At 37.8% G+C, this 8,790-nt stretch overlaps 1 pseudogene; it reads right to left on the bottom strand.

Moving 5' to 3' along the window:
- The window catches only part of LOC113657890, a 12,048-nt pseudogene extending 7,082 nt beyond the window's left edge, over positions 1–4,966 (bottom strand).
- Between the last annotated feature and the right edge of the window lie 3,824 nt (positions 4,967–8,790).

The following is an 8,790-nucleotide window of genomic DNA, read 5'->3' as shown; positions in this document are numbered from 1 at the left end:
AAGGACTTCTGAATTGAAGCAGGTATCAACCTTTCCGCAGCATCAGAAGACGCTGGAGGTGCCAGAGATACGACTCTCTCATTGGGGAGGTCCTCAATGTTTCTGGCCAAAGCAACGGTCTCAAAGCTGAGGAAATAACATTGAATTGTTGTTGGTAGTGTCTTTGTTTGTTTGAGCAAAATTTTGCTTTCTTCTTTATGATAATTGCTAATTCTTTTTTCATACACAGCTGAAATTATCACATCATTTTCTTACCTTGCAGCAACAATATGATCAGGAACAGCGGCAGGCAGAACCTCCAGCTTTACATTGCCCTTTGGAAGGTCAGCTCTTATATCTACTTTTGCTGGTACAACAGTGTGTATCTTTCCTCTGGCCATAACAGCAGCCTGAATCAAAGCAGTGTTCACTCCAATTACAGCAAAAGTCTGGAGGGCAACGCTAAAAGCAAAATAAGGTTCATACAGTGTCATATAACATTCCCAGCTGTATAAAAATGAAAAAATTATGTCTTTAACTTGTTATTTTGAAAGTGTACCTTGGTCTAGCCTCAGCTTGCAACTGGAAATCAGTCTTCATCAACTGATCACGCGAGACAGTCTCTGGATGCTCAGGTAAAGGAGGGGTAATAGTTGCCTTAACTAAATGAAAGAAATTATTTTGTCAGACAGTTGACTAAATTTACATGCTTGACATTTGTAGTTTAAAAATCATTATAAAACCATACCATTGACAGCTGCAGTAGCAACAGCAGAAGTGTAAAAACCAAGCTCCATTGGCACACCAAGACAACTAGGCAGAATGCGACGCACTTCAGCTGCCAGCAGAGGCTTGGCATACTGGAAGGCAATACCTTTCTGCAATGCCTTAACAGCCTCTTTCAGCATTTCACGGCCTTGAGATCCCGTGGCAATCTGTAGATTGTGCACTTACATTTGATTCGATTTAATTGCAATTATTTATTTGAAGGGTATGACATTATAACCTGTACATCAGTTCATATCTAAGAATAGAATATTTATTTGTATGAATATTTACACTCTTTACATTTCAATCTTATAGAGAGTTTTCTGTTGCTTAAAGAAAAGGATTAATGGAAATACCTGTGCTACTTGTTCGATGAGGATGTTGTCAATGTTGGCAAAAGCTATTTCCTGTCCAAAAACTTTGAAATAGATGGAAGCCAGTGGTTGATTTTTGGCATAGACCTCCAATCCATCAGCTTGGTGTAAAAACAGAGAAAGGTGTACATGATACAATTGGTATAGCCAAACAACACAGCAGAAACATTAAAATGATAGATTTTATAAGCAGCTTACAGCTTTAAGGGTGCGCTTTATTTTAGTGATGCGGTCAGCATTTTCATTCACAGCATGAGACTTCTGAAGAACTTCGTGTAGTCCTTCAGTTCTCATCATCACCAACCTGGTTGACATAAATTAATGAGTGGAGATCAAACAGTGGGTTGAAACAGACAACATTCCAAATTCTTAATGAATTCAACATCCTTAAAGAGAGATATTTGTACCTCAAGTACATCAGCAGCAGCTCCAGCCAGGTAGGCTCGTGCTCTAGTCACAACAGCTCTGGGCAAGGTGTGGCAGCATCATTGATCAGTAAGCACTACCAGCAGCACCAACCATGAATGGAGCTTGAAATAGAAAGTATAAACATTTGTAAATGCAAAATCATTTTCCCCTCAAACATACAAATGCAATAATAAAAGATATTGAAACATACAGATATAGAGATCGAAATGGATAGCTCTGCTAAAATGATTGCGCAGTCTCTCCAGTTTGGGGCTCAACATCCTGATGGCAACATTCGCAGCAGCAGCCCTGCAGAACCAGTAAAACTTGGTTTACAAGTGGCTTTGATTGGAATTACTACTTACTTTTAGATTTAAAACCTATATGAATGAACTATTCTAAAAAATAGACTTACACATGCATATAGTCAGGGGCCATGCTTCTGGTCAGAGACTTGATATGAGAATAAGCAAACTGACCACATGCATGTTGGTCTCCTTCTCTAAAGCACCAGCAAACAGTTGCCATAAGGGCTACAGACGGTTTTGGTCTCAAACAGCACAATACATGCAAACCATGCCAGTTCAGGATGGAGTGCCTTGTCCATGAAAAGTTTGCAGTGCCACTGGCTGAACCTACAACAAATAAAATGTTTAAGATGCTTGAACAGTCACCCATAACAACAGCTGTTTTAACACATCATCACATACTGACCATCTTTGGCTCATTCTTGGCAATGTTCCTAAGAGCCAAGACAGCATCAATCTGGACCTTCAGGGGAACGGAAGCAGCAGCACTTCCAAATCCAGGCAGGAGTTTCATGATGGTTTTAAGGCTGGCGGGGTGGCCGGCATTGCCTATAACTTTAAGAGCCAGTGTAATTTCACGAATCTCACCCTTGGAAATAGCTTCGGCAGCACGCTCATGAATAGGCTGATAATTAAAAACAATAAATAAAACACAACTTTACACTTGTATTTGAGCATATAAGCAATTCTTCCATAATCATATAATATATTTTGTATTTTGAAATTGTTCATACAAATGTGCATGAATAAACAGAAGCTTTACCTTAAGAAGATCAGCAGGACATGTAAGAACTTCAGAACAGTATTTGGCAATCATGGAACCATAGCCGAGCATGATAACTTCACGCAGCACTGGAATATTCCTTGCTTTGGGTTAAAAGCCAGATTCTGTTTGATGAGGAAAATATTGAAATATTTTATAATATCTATACAAGGTTCTTTTGGATTCAAATAATGAATTATATGATAAGATAAATACCTGAAAGACGTCCACTCACAGCAGTGAGGTGAATAGCATCTGGATTAGCTGTGGCCATGTGCAAAGCAACCAGAAGGGTCTGAGTGAGTTCAGGGACAGCGAGCCTAATCAGCTTGAAACTTCTCCTTGATGAATCTCAAGGCTACTGTTGTACCCACTACAGGAAGTGCATCCAAAATCCATCGCCTGCCACAAAAAGGATTTTAAAAAATCAAATAGACTTTACTTAAACATTACTCTGTTTTAATTCATGGCAATATTCATACATCCTCCCTGTGAACAGGTTTGGTCTTGTACTGAGCCCAGATTGCTTCAATATCTCCAAAGTAGCTACACCATGAGTTGGACAAGCTGGACAAACTTCAGAGGAAGCATCCTCATGAGCCATAACCATGTTGTTTGTAACCAGATGCTGGCAAGACCTCTACAATCTGTAAGAGAATAAAAGTTCTTGGGTTCTTGATAGTGGAACTACAGTGAATGATTGTATTGAAATAATCTGAAGGATTGTATTAAAAAATGAATGATGTATTAAAAATAAACCAATAAACTAATACCTGGGCCGTGCATTATTGATCTTTAGCAGTTGAATGGGGTTTGAATGAATCTCAGTTGCAAATTCATACTGCAGGGATCCACGGTTCAAGTACTCACCCGCATGGGGAGCAACAGGGGCATTCTGCACTTCCAGTAAATTCAGCATTTTGCCTGAAATGAGAAATATCACAGAATTATTGAATTTTTCATGTAAAAAATATATATGAATTATACAATTCTATTCTATAAATATAAGAGTAGAAATCATACTTGGCTCTCATTTGAAGCTGCTCCAGTTTGTGGTATTTAAGAGTGAGAACTCATGAACTTCTTCAACTGTAGCCTCAGAAACTAGAGCACCTGTATCAGTGGGCTTCATGATGTAGCTGAATGTTGCAGTCCCAGTCAGACTCTTCAGCCTCTGTGATGAGGAAATTACACTAACAAGTTGTTGAAATTGTTACTTTACCTTGAAGAGACAGATCATATATAGCTTTAGAAATTACCTGCTGGCATTCAACACAGGTTTCAGTGTAAGCTAAACCAATATCCTTTATGACTCTTTCGTGGCAGTTGGTCAGGTCTTTGGACTTTCTCACAGCAATCTGATGGGTCTTTTCATCCTCACTGATCATGTAGTGGGTCTTGCAGACTCCGTGAGTTCCAGCCTTTGAGAATGAAAAAGATTTAGCTAATATACCAAGTATTGGATTTAGCTAATACAAATTCTACTGGTAATAATTATCACTCAGGTTTACCTCATGCAGCTCATACACATTCTGTGTGTTCTTGAGGTTGAGCTGAAGAATGTTGAGGATACCTCTGTGCAGATTCAGAACAGTAGCAGAGACTCCAGCAGGGGCAAATATTTTACCTACCACACCATTAGCATACTCATATTTGATAGGAATTACAAGTTGAGCATTTAGTGCTGAGGTGAGCTTTGTTGCAGGAACAAAAGAATCCTGGGGCCAGACGCCAGTGTACTGAAAGAGCTGAGGATCTGAGAGCTGTGGGTAAAATAATTCTACATTTAGTTCACGATACAGGCTAACCATGCATGTCTTTCTTGTTGACAACATCTGTGTCATAAATTTACCTTCATGAGGAAGGTATTCTGTGCTACAGCACTGATGAGAACCTTGCTGCTGACTTTTACACCAGCCTTGGCCAGACCCTCCTGAGGCAGACCTCCCAATAACAAACCCTCATACTTGTACACAAAGGTCTTTCCTGCAGCAAACTCTGGAACTGATTTTATTGGAGAAAATTCATAATGTCATGATGTGTTACATTACTATTGTAATGTTTCTTTATTTTTTAAAGAAAACTTTACTTACCAAGGTTGATCTGATGACTCGCTAAACAAAAAAGAAAAATATTACACCATAGTTATATTATAAAAACTTTCATCCTAGTAAATGGTATTAATTCCTTTCTAGCAAATAAAATCACTATGACATCTAAAAGTTAAATTTAAAAGATGACTTACCCACAAGGGCCAGAGTCAAGGCAAGCACAACAGCTCTCATGGCTGGTGGTTTGTGATGACTGCACAAAGAGACTGGCTATTTATTGTAAATTATTTGCTGACAAAAGTCACTTCAAAATAGATCATTAACTCATCCCTAAATATTTTAATGTACATGTTTCTCAATCTGTTTGGTCAACCCAGCAATCATTTTGGGGCAGGTTGCTCCCCTATCATGTCATGTCAGAGCTAATGTACAAGTTCCATGCTTTTTAAAAATAATAAATAAATAAATAAATAAATAATATAAATAAATGAATGAATAAATAAATAAATGTAATAAAATTGAAGTTGAGGTTTTTTTCCCCCCAAAACTAACACATTCAAACAAGTGAAAGAATTAATTATTTAAACAAATGGTTTTGGGTACTTTCTATTTTGTCACAAAAAACAATTTGTTACATTTTTAGCAGACAATTTAAAATAATCACTAAACTGATATTTCTGTAATAATTGCTGAACCTTAACCCTAAACCTTAACCAACAATGTTTCATAATATAATAGGAAAAACAAATGCCATAACCTGGTGCAGTGTGACCTCAACCTCACTATGGACTTTGAATCTGTACCTTAAACTGATTTTGCAAATCTCTTGTAATTTTTTGTAGTATTAGATGTTAGTGAAAGATAAACTAATAGAGTTGCCTATAATTTTACAGAATAAAGGAAGAAATAAAACCTTTTAATTTAGCAAAAATGTGTATTGTATGGCTTCATCTCAAATTTGACAGTAGAAACAGAAAAAATATAATTCCAGTTCATGTGCTTTGCATCACACTACCCTCAAATAGTACATTTACCATAATAACATGACAAATTGGTAAGTCAGCTCAAGTATTATTTGTTTTGTGATTAGGTGCCTATGGAAAGTCATCATACTCTGTGAAAATCTTTAACTTTTTTCACATATAAGCTTGAAAATTATAATAAATGAAGTCTAACTTTTTTTGTGCTGTATGTTCCCATTATAACATCATCATTAAACTGAAAATAAAATTTTAAAACATTCTGGAGGATTAAAACCTGATTTGGCCCCTTAGAGCATACCATTGTAAATGTGACCAGGTGCAACCAATCAACTACCAGATCAAACAACAGGCTAATTGCCCTATCTGACATCAGTTGTAGTGGTCTATATTCGAAGGCACGCAACGCTGCATTATTGCAGGCGCTATGGGAACGCTCCTTCAGAAGCCTTCAGAAGCTCCTTGCGGAAGCGGTGACTGAAGCTTAGTGTGAAATCACGCCGAGCTGCTGGCTGAAGAGGTCATGTGATCAAATGAAGCTTGTGCCAGTAAGACCATATAGGGGCATCTATGCCACATCATTCCATCTTCTATGTGTTCTATATGTGCCCTGTAAATTTTGCGGTCAATTGTCTCATTGTCTGAGACTAGGGCAAAAGAACACCGGTTTGCCTACCGCAGCAATAGGAGCACAAGAGATACAGTTTCCATGGCACTGCACTCTGTGCTCACACACTTGGACAATAAGAACGTATGACACACTTGGACAATAAGAACTTATGCACGTATGCTGTTTGTTGACTTCAGTGCAGCATTTAACACCATCATTCCATCCATGTTAATAGCCAAATTAGTAGATCTGGGCATTAACTTGCGACTGGACTGGACTCCATCTGCTCCAACACAATCACACTCAACACTGGTGTACCACAAGGCTGTGTGCTGAGCCCCTTCCTCTACTCCCTTTTCACCTCCGACTGCAGGCCTGTGAATGGATCTAAGTCTATCATCAAGTTTGCAGATGACACTACAGTGATCGGTCTCATCACCAACAATGATGAGACTGCCTACAGGGAGGAGATACAGCACCTAGCCACATGGTGCAATGACAATAACTTGCTCCTTAACACCTCCAAGACAAAGGAGCTTATTGTGGACTTCAGGAACGAGACAAGAGGCACACATGACAACATCCACATTAATGGGATGGCTGTTGAGCGCGTTTCCAGTTCCTGGGGATCCACATCTCGGTGGACCTGTCGTGGACTACCAACACCTCCAGCCTGGTCAAGAAGGCTAACCAGTGCCTCTTTTTCCTGAGGACACTAAAGAAAAATCAGCTGTCCTCGGATATCCCGATGAACTTCTACTGCTGTGCAATAGAAAGCATCCTGACCAGCTGTGTCACAGTCTGGTATGGAAGCTGCTCTGTTGCAGAGCGCAGGGCATTGCAGCGGTGGTGAAAACCGCCCAGCGCATCACAGGGTCTCCACTCCCAGCCATGGAGGACATCCACAAGAAACGCTGTCTGCGTCGAGCTCGCAGCATTCTTAAGGACTCATCCTGCCCATAGACTGTTTTCACTTCTGCCCTCCGGCAGGCGTCTCAGGTGCCTCCGGACAAGGACAAGCCGACTAAAGAACAGCTTATTTCCGAGAGCTGTCTCTTTATTGAACTCTGCCCCTCCCTGATCATACTGTCAATGTCCTTCATACATTGTTACATCTCCCCCCACACACTTCGTTATTGCGCTAATGGACTGTTTACAAAATGGATGTTATTGCACTAATGGACTATTACACAAACTATGCTCACTTGCACACTTGCTCTTTTGTTTTGCATTGCTGCTCACAATTGCCTTACCATTGTATATATCCAGCTGATTTCTGTTTATAGTAACAGCAATATATTATATTAATAGCCATATATTTTCCTTATAGCACATACCATTCTGTAAATTTCAGTTTATACTAATAGCCATCTGTATATTACATTCATAGTACATATATATTATCTGTATATTATGTTCATAGTACATATATATTCATCTGTATATTATATTCATAGTACATACACATCTGTAAATTAATGTTTATAATAATAGCCATATATTTTGTTACATCCTTCTGTAAATTTCAGTTATAATTATAGCCATCTGTATATTTTGTTCATATCTCTAACATTGAATATATATATATATATATATATATATATATATATATATATATATATATATATATATTATATAGATATATTAGATATATTATATCTAATATATATATATATATATATTACTATAATATATTAATAGTCATATATTTTATTACAGCACATATCCTTCTGTAAATCTGTATATTGTTCATAGTATGCACACAACTGTAAATTACTCCATATTACCACTTACTTAACTTATTTAAATCTTGTACAAACTGTATATCCTGCACTTGCTACTATTGCACTAGACCTAAACTGCATTTCGTTGCCTTGTATTTGTACATGTGTAATGACAATAAAGTTGAATCTAATCTAATATTATTTAAAATGTAAATATTCTTAATTCATAGCTATATAGATAACGTCAAGTATTGTTTTTTTTCTCATTTGTCATCTCTGACAGTCGAGTACCATGATTGTACTACTGTGAAAACAAATGTTTTGATCATTGTTTCTCATTTGGAACATGCTGAGATGTGTCAGTTACAATCTGTGTCTGATGGGGCACCACAAGATACTACTCAAACACAATGAGTCTAGGCAGAGTTCAATAACAGCTTTATACCAAGCTTCTCCTAAATTTTGAGCATGGCTGTTCATGCAAGTCAGCTTAGCAGCCTTTGATTCAGGCTTAAATGCAGTCCTGGTTTTACTGTGTTAAGATATGGGTCTCTAGGCTGCTTTCGTTGCTGATTCTGCTGTTTAATTGCTCAATGTGTAATAAACAGTTACAAATCAGCTAATTCACAGAAATTCATAAGAAACAGAAAATTAACAACAAAATCAACACTTGAGCTTGATGTGGCTTGATAAAAATTGTTTTTATCAAGCCACAGTTACAGCTATACATTAACAGCTGTGTATAACACACATTTGTTTGCATTTCTGTTCGGGGATTTTACTGAATTGGTTAGCAGGCACAAAGTGTTGTGTGGAAACACAACA

This window comes from Tachysurus fulvidraco, chromosome 19, assembly GCF_022655615.1.
Source record: "Tachysurus fulvidraco isolate hzauxx_2018 chromosome 19, HZAU_PFXX_2.0, whole genome shotgun sequence".
NCBI lineage: Eukaryota > Metazoa > Chordata > Actinopteri > Siluriformes > Bagridae > Tachysurus > Tachysurus fulvidraco.
Note: the sequence above shows the minus strand (reverse complement) of the source record. Positions and strands in the feature narration are given on the sequence as shown.